Raw genomic sequence first — 19208 nt, 5'->3', positions numbered from 1 at the left:
TGAATGCTCCAACACCAGTGGTGGGTTTCAAAAAATTTTACTACCGGTTCCGTGGGTGTGGCTTGGTGGGTGTGCAATGGCTTGGTGGGTGTTAGGATATGGTTTGAGCCTAACAAGTTGTCCAGGCAATATATGTGTACTGTGACTTTAATATGAATATGTATTGTGTGACTTTAAAGTTTTCCTGCTGATTCATTGTAATGCTGAGTCATGCTGTAATTAGATAATCACAGGTTGTGAATGTATTTAAGAAAGGTACTGTAACGTATTCAGTTGATGATATGCTACCATTGTGTGAGGAGTTGCTATGATAAGCTATAAGCTATTGTGCTATCATCGTTTGATGGATCTGCTACCATCGTGGTTTGTGAACCAGAGTGAGTTTGTTATTCTAACCAACTAATGTTTGTTTGGTAAGAAGATATCTGTATCTGATTTAACTGGCAAAGACTATGAGACTGTTTTTCTACTATAAAGTAAGCTTTTGATAAACCAGTTTGCATATCTCTTATTCATTGCTCTCAGCAACGTTTCTCTGTGCTCTACACTCTGCTGGTTGGTAACACAACACCAACCCTTAACAATGGGCATAGCAAAGGAAGGATACTGTAAAATCTCCATTCCCATCCCACTACAGGGGAAGGATACTATAAATTCTCCATTCCCACCCAACTCCAGGGGAAGGATACTGCAAAATCCCCCATTTCCTCCCGATCAGCTGGGACTCGGGAGGGAGAGAATAAATGGGGGTGGGGCCAATCAGAGGTGGTATTTACCGGTTCTCTGAACTACTCAAAATTTCCGCTACCGGTTCTCCAGAACTGGTCAGAACCTGCTGAAACCCATCTCTGCCCAACACTGGAAGTTTTTAAAAAGGGATTGGACAACAATTTGTCTGAAATGGTATAGGGTTTTTTGCCTGAGCGAGGGGTTGGACTAGAAGACCTCCAAAGTCCCTTCCAACTCTGTTATTCTATTATTCTCTAACTTTGAGAAGAGAGCAACACCCCCTCCCCTTCCCCAGTTCCTTGATCTGGTCTGGTTCAATTCACCTTGAAGGAATGGAGAGAAGATTTCCTAGTGTAGATATATAAACATGGATTTCCTATGTGATATTTTAGGAACATCTTAAGTTATTTAATAAGTCCGTGTCTCTTATTTTAGAATAACATGTTGCTGCTACATAATGATCTTGACCTTTTTATATAATGATTCTCCTACACTGTACCAAACATAGCTCTAGACCTTTTACTCTCCTTGTAAAACAAGTCAGTAACGATTCACAAATTAAGTCCTTGTGCTAAAATTATACCTTTAGTAAGTTTAATGAACATAGAATACCTTGGAAAAGCTAAACATTAGTGTGGATTTCAAATGCCTATGTAATTATACCTATATACCCATATTTCCCTAAGAAATAAGACTGGGTCTTATCTTCTTTGGGGCCCCAAAATAAGTACTAGGGCTTATTTTCAGGGGGTGTCTCATTTTTTTCCCCATGTACGGGAGGCCCACTCCTGTTTGCTTATGGCAGAGCAGGACTCAGTGTGGCCGCCGGCCCACTTCTGGTTACTCGCAGCCGCAACGGAGCAGGAGGCTGAGTGACATGCCAGTGCCACAGCCATGAGGTGAGGCAGGGGGGTGGAGGTGCCCCACGTGGCAAGGGAAGGATACTGCAAAATCCCCATTCCTTCCCCACTCCTGGGGGAAGGATACTGCAAAATCCCCATTCTCTCCCCACTCCTGGGGGAAGGACAGTGCAAAATCCCTATTCCCTCCCCACTCCCGGGGGAAGGATATTGCAAAATCTCCATTCCCCACCCCACTCTGGGCCCAGCCAGAGGTGGTATTTGCCGGTTCTCTGAATTACTCAAAATTTCCACTGCCGGTTCTCCGAACTGCTCAAAATTTCTGCTGCCGGTTCTCCAGAACCTGTCTGAACCTGCTGGATTTCACCCCTGCTTTGAACTATTAAACTGATGAGTGATTGTTTTTGCAAAAAAAAATAAAAAATAAATGAGGATGATCATTTGCAAGATATATTGCAGTATCGTAGTAACCCTGCTAACAAAGGGGGAATTATCGCGATCAAACACACCTACGCAAAAGGATGCTTTAGTAGCGAGGTAGGTGGCCCAATGTCACTCGTTTAATTAAGATGAAATGTTGGCTGCAATGACATTTTGGTGACAAAATAAATTCCCTCGCAGTCATGTGAACTGAGGCAATTCATCTCAGAGTTCATTAGAAGCGTGTCACTGCTAATCTTTGTTCAACATGCTTTCGTACAAAGGAAACTTCTAGAATCAGTGGACATCAGATCATTTTAAAGACCAGGCAACAAATGAGACAGAGCAACATTTGCGCTTTAATTAAAGGAATCAATCCCAAGAATCCATTATAAAATATTCATTTATGAACAAGCGAATGATGTAGACATTCGGTTGGATGAGTTGTTGTGGTTGGTAGGTTTTTTTTTTGGGGGGACAAACTTTCTTCCCAAAAAACAATTATTATTTGCAATGATATCAACATTGTTATTTGCGAAAGGAAACAATTTGGAATGGCAACGTTCACATCAACTTTGATTAAGGATGGTTGAAAGATATGGTGCATTGATATAATTAAAATCACAAATCTTCCTCGATAGTTCTATATATAGAACATTCTCTTTCTGGAGCGCACTCACATTTTGAAGTTGGTAGGTCTGACCCGGTTGTATAACTTTTGCACAAAAGAAAGAGCCTGTCGTACAGTGGACTAAAGCACTGTTATTAACATCTGCTGCTTGCAATTACTGCAAGTTCAAATCTCACCAGGCTCAAGGTCGACTCAGCCTTCCATCCTTTCAAAGGTAGGTGAAATGAGGACCCAGATTGTGGGGGCAATAAGCTGACTTTGTATAAATATACAAAAGTATGAAGGCTATTGCTTAACGCATTGTAAGCCGCCCTGAGTCTCCGGAGAAGGGCGGCATATAAATTACAAAAAAAAAGGGGGGGGCATGGAATTTGTTAAGGTTATTGTTGTTGTGTTACCAACCAGCAGAGTAGATTGCACAGTGAAACGTTGCTGAGAGCAATGAATAAGAGATATGCAAACTGGTTTATCAAAAGCTTACTTTATAGTGGAAAAACAGTCTCATAGTCTTTAAACAAATTCCAAGTCTTTGCCAGTAAATCAGTCCAGTAGTTACAGAATCTTCTTACTCAACAAACAGTAGTTGGTTAGAATAACAAACTCACTCTGGTTCACAAACCACGATGGTTGCAGATCCATCCAATGATAATTACAGATAACAACTCCTCTCAATGGTAGCTTATCATATCAGCAGCATCATAGCAGCAACCTCTCAACAGCAGATCATAGCAGCAACTGAACACGTTACAGAAGCTTTGCTTAAATATTCTTACAACCAGTAATTATGTGATGACAGCATGACTCGGCATTAAAGCCACATAATACATATACAGATAAAGTAACAGTACACTTATATTGCCTGGACAACATAGTTAGGCTCAAACCATATCCTAACAGAATTCTTATTCAATAAGTCATTTGTCTGAAATAGTATAGGCAGGGGTGGGCTCCTGGGGGTTCGGCAGAATTTGGGCGATCCTCTAGTCAAGGATCACCGGGATTCAGCGAACCTCCAAATGCCACCTCTGGTTGGCCACGCCCACCCTACCCTGCCCCTCCCAGGAGTCTCTACGTGGCCCGTTCATCATTCCAGGTAAGTGCAGGGGCCACCCGGAGGGTCTGGGAGGGCAAAAATTGGGCCTACCAGAAACAGGCTTGTTTCCGGCCTCCGGAGCGCCTCAGGACCCCGGGAGAAGCTGTTTTCGCCCTCCTGGAGGCTCGAAGAAAGCTTCTAGAGCCTGGGGAGGGCAAAAAACAGGCCTCCTGAAAATTCCAGAAGTCCAAAAACAGGCCTGTTTCCAAACTCTGGAGGGCCTCCGGACCCAGGGGAAAGCTGTTTTCACCTTACCGAAGGCTCGAGGAAAGCCTCCAGAGCCTGGGGAGGGCAAAAAATGCCCTCCCTGCTGTGATGCAGGCGGCCGACTAGGCCATGCGCACTATGGCCATGCCCACCCAGAAATGGGGCACCAAACTCCTCCAATAAAACAGACAGTGTGCATAGATCTGGATGATTTATTGAAAGAACAGGATAGGGTGAAACTGTGGAAAACAGGGATACATACAATGAGAACCAAATACAAGATAGGCAGTATTGAGTTACTGCTAAACATAACAATTAATAATTAATTAATTAATTAATTAATTAAACAATTAATTAATAAATACCAGCAATTTAAATCTCAGCAGCGATGCTCTTTGTATGGGATGTGGATCTGTTTTCACCTTACCAGAGGCTCGAGGAAAGCCTCCAGAGCCTGGGGAGGGCAAAAAATGCCCTCCCTGCTGTGATGCAGGCGGCCGACTAGGCCATGCACACTATGGCCATGCCCACCCAGAAATGGGGCAGCAAACCCATTGCTAAAGGATCTGAAACCCATCCCTGGGTATAGGGTCTCCTGCTCGAACAAGGGGTTGGACTAGAAGATACCCAAGGTCCCTTCCAACTCTATTATTCTATGTTCTAACTCCAAACTGGGGCTTGATCTATCAACTGTGAAATTGTTTTCCCTAAAAAAAACTGTCAGGTTGTAAAGAGTGAATAGCTGTAAGCTGATGGGAAGCTGTAAGCGGAGGCAGCTGGAAGCTGATGCAATAGAATGAGGCAGCAGACTTACTGCCACTTTAAGAAACTGGGTCAGAAACTGCCTATATAAGGGAAGCCATTAGAGGGCCTTTCCCCTTCTCCTCAAGCCTTCTCCTCATGCATTGTACTTCTTGTTCTCTTGTTGTGTGTATCATTGCTCTTCGTTGTATCAGTAGCTGTAAAGGTATTTAACCATGCATAAGTTTGTAAATATTTCACTGTAGATAAAACCACTGTTAGTTATACTAGAATGCTCTGTGTTGTGTGTGCTGTGTTTTGCTCCTGGGTTTATCTCATAATACTAGTTACACTGCCTAAACTCTGACAAAGACTTTACACAGGCTATACTAACCAGCCTCCTTTGGAGCAGAAGTAGGAGCAAATGGCTCTCCTTGGTCTACAGCCATTGTTCTTATTGATGCTATATGTGTTTTCCATAATAGTGTTTGTTCTGTCCTTGCTACACTTTAGTCTGTGTGCAGCTCGACGTGCAGCTAAACCCACCTATCCTCCAATAAAACAGACAGTGTGCATAGATCTGGATGCTTTATTGAAAGAACAGGATAGGGTGAAACTGGGGAAAATAGGGATACATACAATGAGAACCAAATACAAGATAGGCAATATTGAATTACTGCTGAACATAACAATTAATAAATACCAGCAATTTAAATCTCAGCAGCGATGCTCTTTGTATGGGATGTGGATCTGTCCTTGGATAACCATGTGCCACAGATTAAGATGGATTCTTCTTTTGATTCTGCCTTCTCCAAATGCTAAAGAAAATGGAGTCTGGCTTCCCAGTATGCCCTTGTTTTGAGAATGTGGGCTATGGACATGTAAAAAGATTAAGGCTTTTTGGATAAAAATATGGTGGATTATTCAAAATATTTTGAAGAAAAAAATTAAATTTACACCACAGTTTTTTCTGTTTGGAATAGTTACGGATTGTACTGTAATAGAGACTAAGCTGGTTTTGAACTTAATAACAGCTGCCAGATTACTGGTGGCACAGTACTGGAAGAAGGAAGATCCACCTACTATTGAGGAATGGACATTAAAAGTCGTGCATTTGGCGGAAATGGCAAAAATTTCATCATACCTTAAAGACCATTCAAATGAGAGATATATATCGGAATGGAGAAAATGGATTGATTACATACAGAAGAAGTATCCGAATAAGAAGATTCATATAGCTTATGAATGAAATAATATTAAGTAGTTTATGTTTGTTTTTTCTGAGTTATAAGGAGTTAAGGACCTAGGGAGAATATGAAATGTAATAATTTGTTAGCACATTTTAGTTCTTGGTTTGTGAATGCTATACCCTGTGCTCGTTCTGGGAAGTCTAGGGAGGGGGGTGGGGGGAGGGAGGGGAAGGGAGGGTGGGAAGGGGAGGGGGGGTTGAGGGGGGAAGGGTGGGGGGGTGAAAATGTTTGTATTTTTCATAAAACTTTTCAATAAAAGAAAAAGAAAAAGAAAAAGAAAAGAGAATGTGGGCTGATGGGTCAGCTTCAAACAATATATTTGGTATTTGTCTCCCCGGCCATTAGATGGGGCTAGAGAGCCACAACAGTATATAAAAATTATATGCTGTGGCATGATAGTGTTTCAGTAAACTGGATATCCAAATATTTAATTGACCTCACTTATTCTGTATCCTTACCATCTATGTGTCTGTGTGGTCTTTTAGCAAATGGAATTACCTTGGTTTTGGAACAGCCTAACTATAAATATTGTTTCCTAGAGTAAGTGCCAAATTCTGTCAGGATTCTTCTCATTTGAATACATGTTGTGGACCTGATGTCTACTTCAGTGGTGGGTTTCAAAATTTTTTGCTACCGGTTCTGTGTGTATGGCTTGGTGGGCATGGCATTGCTTGGTGGGCGTGGCTTGGTGGGGGTGGCAGGGGAAGGATACTGTAAAATCTCCATTCCCACCCCACTCCAGGGGAAGAATACTGTAAAATCCCCATTTCCTCCCAATCAGCTGGGACTCGGGAGGCAGAGAATAGATGGGGGCGGGGCCAGTCAGAATTTTTACTACCGGTTCTCCGAACTACTCAAAATTTCCGCTACCGGTTCTCCAGAACTGGTCAGAATATGTTGAAACCCACTTCTGGTCTACTTATAGTAATATAAGGATGTTTCTGCTTCCAATCGATGGGACGCAAAAGAAAGAATGATTGAGCTCCTTTACAAAGTTGTTTATATAAAAATTAAAGAAAAAGGGAGCTGGTATATGACCCCAATGAATGCCTTTTATTTTTTTTAATCTGCTTTGTTAGGATTCAGCTGCACTTTGGACTACCAATATTACTCTTCCTCATTTCCCAGAGTCGCTGTGAGTCGGGCGGCATATAAATTTAAATCATCATTATAACAACCTATCTGAATTTCTATCTCAGTCTCTAGCTACTGTAAAGTCTGTAAAGTCTCCTTTAAATCAGCATCAGTCACTGAATGGAGCTGAGTGATTACTGGCCAGATGCCCTTCCTGTTGCCAATGTGGAGTTTTTTTTCAGCAGATATATTCTCATTGTGCCCAGAGAGAGAAATATCTGCCTCTACCTAGGATCGAATTCACAGCCTCCTGATTGTGAGGCGAGAGCTCCACCTCTAGGCCACTGCACCATTCAGTAAAGTCTCTTTTAAATAATACTGTTGACTTCACTGACCTTTGATATCAGTCCTCATGCCCAATAGTAAATACTGAGTATCGGCTCTCCTAAAGGATGCTCATTGTTAATCAGTTCAACAGTAGAACAATAGATTTCTTGTGGGGTGTTTTTGTAGTTAGTATACAGTCGTTTAAAAAGCCAGTGAGAATAGTTTTAGGTCAATTGTATAAAAGCTTGGGTAAAGCTACTATTTTATTTCATGGAGTGTGTTATTATATGCGTAATTTTATTTTATTATATTTAATCATGGTTTGGGTATCATTTTGTTCTCAAGAAGCAAAGGTGAGAAAACCCATTTTCATTGATTTATTTTGACCTAAGCTAAGCCACACTGCTAATAGACATAATCGTAACAAAGAAAATAGACCACGCAAGATCACAGCCCCATAATTGAAAATACATAAACTTTAACTGAAACATTTGGCTGATACCGTTACCCCTTACAGCCAGCAATTGACTGTGTCAGCAAGAAATATTCCGTCTAGAGAATTCTCTGCTTTTGTTGTTATCACACAAAGTGTAACCACTGTTGTAGAATAGAAAATTATAGGATGAGAGAGTAGGGGGTGAGGATAGGTAGGATTGATAGAAAAGAAAGGGTGGATAGATTAGAGATGATAGACAGACAGATATAGGATGGACAGGTAGAATGGATTGATAGCGTGGATAGATAGAATGGATGGAAAGCATGGATAGATAGATAGATAGATAGATAGATAGATAGATAGACAGACAGACAGACAGACAGACAGACAGACAGACAGACAGACAGACAGACAGACAGATAGATAGATAGAGGTAGATAGATAGATAGATAGATAGATAGATAGATAGATAGATAGATAGAGATAGATAGACAGACAGACAGACAGACAGACAGACAGACAGACAGAGGTAGATAGATAGATAGATAGATAGATAGATAGATAGATAGATAGATAGATAGATAGATAGATAGACAGACAGATAGAGATAGATAGATAGGTAGATAGATAGATAGATAGATAGATAGATAGATAGATAGATAGATAGATAGATAGATAGACAGACAGTACATAGATAGATAGATGGCTAGAGATAGATAGATAGATGGATGATAGATTTTAAGCTGGGATTTTAACCAGAATTTTAAACATTTTAACCAACTTATTTACAATGACGCGGGAAAACACCTGAGATTTTAATTTTTTTGCATAGATAGATAGATAGATAGATAGATAGATAGATAGATAGATAGATAGATAGATAGAGAAAGAAAGAGAAAGAAAGAAAGAAAGAAAGAAAGAAAGAAAGAAAGAAAGAAAGAAAGAAAGAAAGAAAGAAAGAAAGAAAGATGGATAATAGATGATAGATAGATGATAGATAGATAGATGAAAAAGGGAAGAAAACAAAAGTCCGTAATGTAGAACCGGAGATATTAAAATTGACTTTAAATTTTCATTCCCCTCTGCTTTTTGTCTCACCTTGAAAATTAACTGTGGCACTTTGCATAGAATCAAATGGCCATTGAGTCCAACCTCCTCCCACTCCACGTCACCATCCATCTCAAAGTATATTTCACAGGTAGCTGCCTTCTATTGAAGAAACTCAGTGAATAGGAGCTCACCTCTCACTGTAATTTGTTCCACTGTTGAATTGCCTCTGACTGATAGGAACCACTCCCCCATTTAATAAATCCAATGGTGTGTGACTTGCTTCCTGGAATTATAGGAAAGAAAAGGTAAGGTAAGGTAAGGGAGGGGAGGGGAGAGGAGGATAGGGTATTGTAGGGTGAGTTAGAGTTAGGGGTGGGATGAGTTGAGATGAGATGAGATGAGATGAGATAAACAAGACAAGGCAAGATAAGATAACCTTTATTGTCATTTTTTTCTGTGAACAGATTGACACCCATTAAAAAAATGAAATTCTCATGTTCATTCTCATTCCTATCTATCTATCTATCTATCTATCTATCTATCTATCTATCTATCTATCTATCTATCTATCTATCTATCTATCTATCTATCTATCTATCTATCTATCTATCTACCTACCTACCTACCTACCTACCTACCTACCTACCTACCTACCTACCTACCTACCTACCTACCTACCTACCTACCTATCTATCTATCTATCTATCTATCTATCTATCTATCTATCTATCTATCTATCTCTATTGTCTGTCTGTCTGTCTGTCTGTCTGTCTGTCTGTCTGTCTGTCTATCTATCTATCTATCTATCTATCTATCTATTTATCTATCTATCTATCTATCTCTGTCTATCTATCTATCTATCTTTCTATCTATCTATCTATCTATCTATCTATCTATCTATCTATCTATCTATCTATCTATCTATCTATCTATCTATCTATCTTTATCTTTCTATCTATTCTGTCTCTGTCTGTCTGTCTGTCTGCCTGTCTCTCTCTCTCCCTCTCTCTCTCTTGTCTGTCTGTCTGTCTGTCTATCTATCTATCATCTATCTTTATCTTTATCTATCTATTCTGTCTCTCTCTGTCTGTCTGTCTGTCTGTCTGCCTGTCTCTCTCTCCCTCTCCCTCTCTCTCTTGTCTGTCTGTCTATCTATCTATCATCTATCTATCTATCATCTATCTATCTATCTCTATCTCTATCTATCTTTATCTCTCTCTCTCTCTCTCTCTTGTCTGTCTGTCTATCTATCATCTATCTATCTATCATCTATCTATCTATCTATCTATATCTATATCTATCTTTATCTCTCTCTCTCTCTCTCTCTTGTCTGTCTGTCTATCTATCATCTATCATCTATCTATCTATCTCTATCTATCTCTATCTTTCTCTCTCTCTCTTTCTCTCTCTCTCTCTTTATCTCTATCTATTGTCTGTCTGTCTGTCTGTCTGTCTGTCTGTCTGTCTGTGTCTGTCTCTGTCTCTGTCTCTGTCTTTGTCTCTTGTCTCTGTCTCTTCTCTTCTCTTCTAGAGGCCAGCATCCTCAGATTCTTCAACACTTCTTCAAAGTTATTTAATGTTAATTTGTGTTCTTGATTGCTCTGCTGTGAATCTGGTCTGGTACATTTTAAGGGTGCAGAACTTTTCACAATGCAATCAGGCCATGCAGAATTAAAGAGGACTTTAATTCCCTAATTCTTAATGCTGATGCAGTATAAAATGGCCATCGGTTTTAATTTTGTTTCTGCATCGCACCCTTGACTCATGTATTCACTTTATAGCAAATAATTACAATTCCAAGACTGTTTTGTTTTTTTTTCCTCCAGAAGTGCTATGATCAAGCTGGGCCTTCTATAGCCTAATCTGATTTCTGTTTTCTAACTAAGGAACTGTATAATAAACTCTGTGCAAGTTTATTCTATTGCTTTCAAACTCGTGAAGAATATTGTGAATTGTCTTTCTCCGTTCTATGGTATTCAAAGATTTATCTTTTTTTCCCTGTTTGTTTGTTTGTTTGTTTTCTGGTCAAATCAATATCCCCTTCATCTCCTTTTTAAATGGAATCTTTGATTTGTGCTTTATTCCTAAAAAGCGGGCAAATTTATTTTCAATAGAAATATGTTTACGGCCACCAGCCTACTTCTTGGTGAAAGCATTTTGCAATTACAGCTGACAAATTGGCACCCCAATTCTAGCTAAGGATATAAACACAGTTGCACTGGATCAGATTAAAATTCAATCTAGCCCAATATGCTCCTGCTGTGTTGTCACTAGCCAAGTGCCGATGGGACACTCAACAATTAGATTCTGAGCAGAATGCAGTCTTACCATTCACTTTGCCAGGAATTTCTCCACTAGAATAGAATAGAATAGAATGGAATGGAATGGAATGGAATGGAATGGAATGGAATAGAATAGAATAGAATAGAATAGAATAGAATAGAATAGAATAGAATAGAATAGAAAGTAGAGAATGTAGAGTAGAGCAGAGCAGAGCAGAGCAGAGCAGAGCAGAATAGAATAGAATAGAATAGAATAGAATAGAAAAGAAAAGAAAAGAATAGAATAGAATAGAATAGAATAATATAGAATAGAATAGAAAGTAGAGAATGTAGAGTAGAGTAGAATAGAATAGAATAGAATAGAATAGAAAGTAGAGTAGAGTAGAGTAGAGTAGAGTAGAGTAGAGTAGAATAGAATAGAACAGAATAGAATAGAATAGAATAGAATAGAAAGTAGAGTAGGGAATGTAGAGTAGAGTAGAGTAGAGTAGAGTAGAGTAGAGTAGAGTAGAATAGAATAGAATAGAATAGAATAGAATAGAATAGAATAGAATAGAATAGAATAGAATAGAATAGAACAGAACAGAATTCTTTATTGGCCAATTGTGAGATACACAAGGAATTTGTCTTGGTGCATACGCTCTCAGTGTACATAAAAGAAAAGATACATTCACCAAGAATCATATGATGCAACACTTAATGATAGTCACAGGGAAACAGTCAATATAAATCTTAAGGATACCAGCAACAAGGTTACAGTGATGCAATCCTAAGTGGGAGGAGATGGGTGATGGGAACGATGAGCAGATTAATAGTAATACAGACTTAGTTGAAACAGTTTATGTCCAGGATGCGAGGGGTCTGTAGATATTTTCACAGCCCTCTTTTTGACTCGTGCACTATACAGGCTCTCAATGGAAGGCAGGTTGGTAGTAACTGTTTTTTCTGCTGTTCTAATTATCCCCTGAAGTCTCTGTCTGTCTTTTTGGGTTGCAGAACCAAACCAGACAGTTATAGAGGTGCAGATGACAGACTCCATAATTTCTCTGTAGAACTGGATCAGCAGCTCTTTGGGCAGTTTGAGCTTTCTGAGCTGTCACAGAAAGAACATTCTTCGTTGTGCTTTTTTGATGACGTTTCTGATGTTGGGTGTCCATTTTAGGTCGTGAGATATGGTAGAACCTAGAAATTTGAAGATCTCTACTGTTGATACCGTGTTGTCTAGTATTGTGAGAGGTGGAAGTATGGGAGGGTTTCTCCTAAAGTCCACCATCATTTCTACGGTTGTGTGTTCAGTTCCAGATTGTTCTAGTCGCACCACGAGGCTAGTTGTTCAACCTTCCGTCTGTATGCGGATTCATCATTGTCTCAAATGAGACCTATCACTGTTTTGACACTGTTGTGTCATCTAAGAGTAGAGCTCTGGACAAATTGCCTTTCCATATTTTTTTTTTTTTTTTTTGAGGGATCCTTGGTTGTTTTCTTGGAGATGTTTCATCACCAAACTTGGTAACGTCATCAGAAAGGAGGGGTGTTTGCTCTTGGTTTATATATAATATAACCCCTCTCCCTAGGTGTACTGATGACATTTCCAAGTTTGATAATCAGACCATCAAGGTCAAAGAACACCAAGGACACCATCCTACTTGCTTAGTATGAGGCTCAAAATTCCTTGCTTTTTTCAGTCAACAGATGAAAATTGGTAGAAAGAAGATTTCCCTGCCTGGCACATATTATGAATTTCAACAATTTTATTATTGCTTGCTTTCCTCCGGCAAACAAGGCCATCGTTCTATTTTTGCTATTAAACCTGACTTATTTTCCTTATGATATCAACATCCATCCATTTGAACATTCAAGCCCAGAGCTACTGAGGAGTAATCTTCACTCCTGTTTTGTTTTATTTTCATTTTATCACTTGGAATTGAGGGTGTTGACATTTTCTCCCCAGTTTCTCTTTGCTTTGATTGTTGACCTAGCTTTAAAAAAGAATTTAAAAATGGGTCTCTCCATCTAGAGGGTGTCTCAGCAAAGTGTGCTGTCAACTCGCAAAGCATCCCTGGCCTGCTCTTGAGTTGCCATGGGCAAGGGGGATGGGAAACCGATGAAGCAACATGGCAGCCAAAAACAGAAGTACATTCCAGACATATCTCTCTCAAGGCTGTCTCCCAGGGTTACCCACAACAGCCGGACGGGAGTGATCTCTACAGCCTGTGAAATTGCTCCATTGGCGAATGTGATTGATGACACGCCCTGGGAGGAGGGGAGGGGAAACAGGTCATGATTGGGGCATAAATTAGGTGGGGTCAGAGTTGGCTTCACCTAGAACATGCCGACATGAGGCTCCTAATAAATAACTGGATTTCTTTTGAAGCTTGGCTCGAGGCTCATGATTTAATTAGGGCATCCGTCAGAATCCTCACATGTGCCTTTTCATTTTGGACAACTGATGTGCTGATCTGTCTATGGTGGCCGTGCTTCTTGTTTATTTTGCAAGATCTCCAGAGAAGCACGAAGAGAGCAAGCCGCCTTTTTAAAATCCAGCCTTTTCTGATTTTGAGTCTTGAAAGAGCTGCAGTACTCAGGAGGTATTACGGATGGTGCTTAGTTATAATGAGGACCAAGGTAACTCTAAGCTGTTTCCACTGCATTTGACATTTCCAGCATATCAATTGGGGGAAGAAGGAAAAGAAGGAAAAAAAAGACTGCCTTTAGCCAATACATCCAGCTCTCCAAAAGTTAATCCTCAAAGTTCAAAGTATGACCTTGGTTCTAATCACAAGTGGCTGGAGTGGAGTTAGAGCTTCAAGTCACATGCCCTTAAGATCCCCCGTATTAAATCAATGGTATTTAAATTACACAGCTTTGGCTGAACTCTATTTTTTTTTTTAATGGATGTACTTAAAAAAAGGGGGGGAGAGAAGAAAAAAATCCCCTTCACATGAATAACCATGACCTGGATGAGTGAGATTCTCCATAGACATTTAGCTATGTACTTTGGGATGAATGTCAGAGGTGGGTTGCTACAGAATGTAGCAGAATGTAGTTTAATTCAACTACATATGCTAGTTTTGTGGCCACTCAAGAAATAGTCAGGCACGGGGAGGGTTTTGTGGCTCCCGGTGTTTTCTTTTCTGTGGGAAAGGAGTCCAAATGGCTCTTTGAGTATTTAAGGTTGCAGACCCCTGACCTAGTCTTTCAGCAGTTCCAAGAAGGCTCCACATCCATTTGCATCACTCAGGTGACCCTGAGGACACAGACAAACCTCCAAGTGGCCTCAACGACTCTCTAAAAGGATGCAAATGACCAACTTTTCTGCAAGGAGTATAAATCCTTCCATTTCCCCACCATCCAGTCAGAACTGAAGAAGCTGTCAGCGTCTCAGCACTGACATAGAAAAGGGAGGATGAAGCCTGAACTTTTGCCTGCTAAATCCCTTTGAAGATTCGGTCTCCTCGGAGATGAGGAAGGGGGAAACATTCCTGTGAACTGACGGGAAAAGGAATCAGGAGAGTGACTTGGAAGATAGCCAATGAGAAGCAGAGAATTGGGGATCAGAAAGGGAGGGATTGGGGGGCAAAGGTCAGTATTGACCGCGAAGAGCCAGGATCCGGTTGCTGTGCTCGAATAAAGAGAAAATTTCCTTAAAGATTGGCAGTTTGGAAGTTCATTTATTTTGAGATAACATCGAAACCTGACAGAAGCTTCTTGGATGAGAAGCGAAACGTCTTCAAAACAAAAACAAGGAAGTCCAATTTCCTCTTGAAAATTTTGGGCTCCGTTTGTGGTCATATGTCGAGGACTACCAGCACATAAATACCATCAGAAAATATTTTAGGAGGGGGTAGGACTAGAAGACCTCTGTGGTCCCTTCCAACTCCTATTATTCTATGTTCTACTGTATGTTCAATTCATTCCCTAGGGCCGTGATGGTGAACCTATGGCATGCATGCCCAAAGTGGCATGTGGAGCCATGTCGCTTGGCATGCGCGGCATCGCCTGTTCCTCTTCTGGGTTTCTGGCATGCATGCGCACATGACGATCACCTGGCCTTTTTGTATGCGGCAGTGCCAGAAACTAGAAGATCTTCTAGGTAGTTTCCATTTTCCTGCGTGAGCATGCTTGCCAGCCAGCTGATTGTCGCACGCACATGTGTGCCAGAAACCTGGAAGAGTAGCTGGCTGAAACTGGAAGTTTAGTAGCTGAAACCGGAAGTTCATTTTCGGGGGAGCGCATGCGCCCTGGGCAGCTCCTCTTCCTCACATAGTGCCGAAAATATTCGCCATCACTGCCCTAAGGTCTGTACTTAGTAGGTCATACTGGGCTGCTGGTCAAACCAATTCCTAACATTGTTTCCTTTGTAATTCATTAAGTACTGCTTTTCACCTTGAATTGAAATGCTGGTTCTTTACTCATCTCATTTTCAAAAACTGTTGAAACAGGCAAAGTGTCAACTCATAAAATGTCTCTGGCCTGCTCTTGAGTTGCCATAGGCAAGGGGGATTGGAAAATGGCGAAGCAGCATAGCAGCCAAAACCAAAAGCACATTCCAGACATATTTCTCTCAAGGCTGTCTCCCAGGGTTACCTACAGCAGCTGGAGGGAAGTGATCTCTACAATCCACAAAATTGCTGTATTGGTGAATGTGACTGATGACACACCCTGGGGGGAGGGGGAAAACAAGGTCAAGTTTGGGTCATAAATTATGTGGGGTCTTAGGAATGTGCCAACATGAAGCTCCTAATAAATAACTGGATTTCTTTTGAAGCTTGGCTCAAGGCTCATGATTTCATTAGGGCATCAGTCGGAACCCTGACACAAAGTTCTAATCCCACATTAGAACCAAAGCTGATTAGGTGACCTTGGACCAGTCACTTTCTCCCAGCTCTAGGAATGAAGCAAGGGAAAACCACTTCCCGAGAAACCTACCTGAGAAAACTGCAGGAAATTATCCAGGCAGTCTCTGAGAAGTTTGGCACGACCGAACTGAAGGAACAATAAAACAGGTGAAGGCAACTGTCATTTCAGCTACTCAACTCCATTCTTGAAAAAAATCAAAGAGCCCTTTTTTTTCATTCTCTCTGGGCAGACTTGGTGCATGGCACCTGTGCTTGCCACTCACTTACAAAGTAAGTACAATTTCTGGATTCATTCCGTTCTTCATGCAGGTGGGTTAAGAGGGCACTTAGTTTCTTTGTTGATGCACCTTTTTTGATCTAGCCTACAATTAGGACTTTCATTGAAATGTCGTCTTTTCACTGATCAGGTTGCCAAAGCAATATAGGAGGCTGTATTGTGTGGCTTAGAGATCAACTCACTTTTGACTGAATGATAGTCAAAAGAAAATGACAGCGGGTGAAATGTGAGAGTTTGGCCAGGAAATTCCTCCTTGTAGCTCTTCCCTCCTCAGTTCTCTATTAGGCTTTTAAGAGCCTTTAGATTAGAAGTTTTCATTGTAACGATATCCCAAATTACATGGATTTCTTCAGGCCCAAATCTGGATTTCTGCAGAAATCCATGTAAACAGGAAGCCGTTTCATGAATCTCTTCATTTCCGTCTGATATTGAAACTCAGATCTTGTTACCTAATGAAGTGTTGTAGAGTTGAGGATTAGGATCATGGGAAGCAGGATCATAAACAGATTCTAGTTAGTGGATCAGGGGCAACACATGCCAAGCAAAGGTATAACTTCAGTTATGGTGTCAAAGCTGCTTTGTTGAACTTTTTGACTTCTTCTGTGAAGCCCTTGTACTGAATGATGACAACCTTCTGGTCAGAGAGATGGGTGAAGCTGAATTGGATGGCTTAGCCTATAAGGAACTAGGAACCAAATCTTTCTTTCTTTCTTTCTTTCTTTCTTTCTTTCTTTCTTTCTTTCTTTCTTTCTTTCTTTCTTTCTTTCTGAAGCTGCTGCTAATAGTTCCTATTATCCTCTCTTCCATCCCAAAGCAGGAAATATTAGTTTTGAGTTGTTGCAGAAAACATGAGCAGAGATTGCATTTCCTGAAGATGGTTGATGCCAACATAATATAGGACTGCATATTGTAGGTGTATAGTAGTGGCCAAAATTGTGGAAACCTTTTGGAAAAAAGTGTATTTTCTAAAAGTAGCTAATAACACCACTTTTTTTTTTTTTTTTGGAGTGGTACCATAAAATTATGTATCAATGGAAAGAGAATTTAATCAAGAATGTCATGCAATAACTTTTATGAAGGATTTGCTATTAGAATAGCAGTTACAGTATAAAGAAGAAAAGTGAAACACGTAGAAAAAATGAGATATACAAAAATGATCACCATAGAAAAAACGAGATATGCAAAAATGATCACCATGTTAGTGAATACTTAGTTGGGTAACCTTTAGCATGAATGATGGCCTTACAACGTCTTCCCATGGAGTCAACCAAGTCTTTTAGTTCTGCAGCTGTTATAATGTGAAACCAAGATTGAAGGATTGCTTCTATTAACTGGGTTTTATTGCTGGGTCACTTCTGACTAACAAGTTTCTTTCATCAGCTCCATAGATTTTCAATTGGGTTAAAGTCTAGGCTATTCCCAGGCCTCAGCAAGGGAATAGGATTATCTTGAAATGCCCCCCCCCCAAAAAAAAGTGGTGTTATTAGCCATCAAACCTCAAAAATACTTTTCCCAAAAGGTTTCCACAATTTTGATCACTGCTGTAGAAAAGAATATCTGTAGCTCAGGATTAAAATGTGGACTTTTAAGACCTCCAAGAAGGGGTGAAATGCTTCCGGTTCGGACCCGATCCGGTAGTGATGGTGGCGGGTGGTTTGGAGAACCAGTAGCAAAAATCCCTGTGCCCCCCCCCCACATGCCCAGTTGAACTGCACGATCATCAGAGGGTTTTTTTTAACTTTTAAAAGCATTTTTTCTACCACCTCTTTCAGCGAAAAAATGCTTTTAAAAGTAAAAAAAAAAAAAGCCTCTGATGATCGCGCAGCTCAGCTGGGATCTTCAGAGGCTTTTCAAAGCATTTTTTTTCTGCAACCTCTTGGCTGAAGAGGTGGTAAAAAAAATGCTTTGAAAAGTCTCTGACGATCCCAGCTGAGTTGCCTGATCGGCAGAGGCTTTTCAAAGCATTAGAAAAAATGCTTTGAAAAGTTTTTTTTTTTAAAGTTGGCCATGCCCACCCAGTCACATTACCCCCTCCCACCCACCAAACCATGCCCATCGAACCAGTAGTAACAAATTTTACATTTCACCCCTGCCTCCAAGGTCCCTTCCAACTCGCTTATTCTCTTATTCTTTTATTAGGGCATATATCCATTTTCATCAAATCTAGGCTTATATGTTTCTACTGAGCCATTTGCTTTACGTGACTTTACATATCCACTTATACATATCCAGGTTTTTCTTATTAACTGGAAGAGATCTAAGACTCAGCTATGATGATTAAACATAGATTTCGTTTCTTTTTACATCTCTTCGCTTTTCAGCTTCACATTTGGATTTGCGTGTGCTACTTTTTATATAAGCTGTTATATCGTTTTCAATAAGGCCGATTCACATGGGAATTTTATTTGCTGAATACCTTAATTCGCCGTTTTTGTCAGGTGACTCTCATTTCTGAATCTCTTTTATATCTGTGTCGAATTTGGCTCGGTATTTTGTTCTTATTGTGCTTCTATTGTTGACAGAGGTTCAGACCTCTTCTCCAAAAATCATAAAGATGCTTGTTGCTGTTTTATCACGCTTGGAGATTCAACATACTAAATCATTCACCTAATCAAATAGAATTGCGCTTGTTTTATTCTTTTCTAAAATTAGAATGCCAAGCAAATATCCTGTTGTGATATGGATCGTGTTAGTCCACCTGTTATTGCCATCACAGAATTAAATCTAGGACTAGGGGAGACACGACAGCAGTTGTTCCAATATCTCAGAGGCTGCCACAAAGAAGAGGGAGTCAAGCTATTCTCCAAAGCACCTGAGGGCAGGGCAAGAAGCAATGGATGGAAACTCATCAAGGAGAGAAGCAATTTAGAACTAAGGAGAAATTTCCTGACAGTTAGAACAATTAATCCGTGGAACGACTTGCCTCCAGAAGTTGTAAATGCTCCAACACTTTTAAAGAAGATGTTGGATAA

Source organism: Pantherophis guttatus, chromosome 8 (assembly GCF_059756535.1).
Source record: "Pantherophis guttatus breed Tessera chromosome 8, ASM5975653v1, whole genome shotgun sequence".
NCBI classification, from domain to species: domain Eukaryota; kingdom Metazoa; phylum Chordata; class Lepidosauria; order Squamata; family Colubridae; genus Pantherophis; species Pantherophis guttatus.
Note: the sequence above shows the minus strand (reverse complement) of the source record.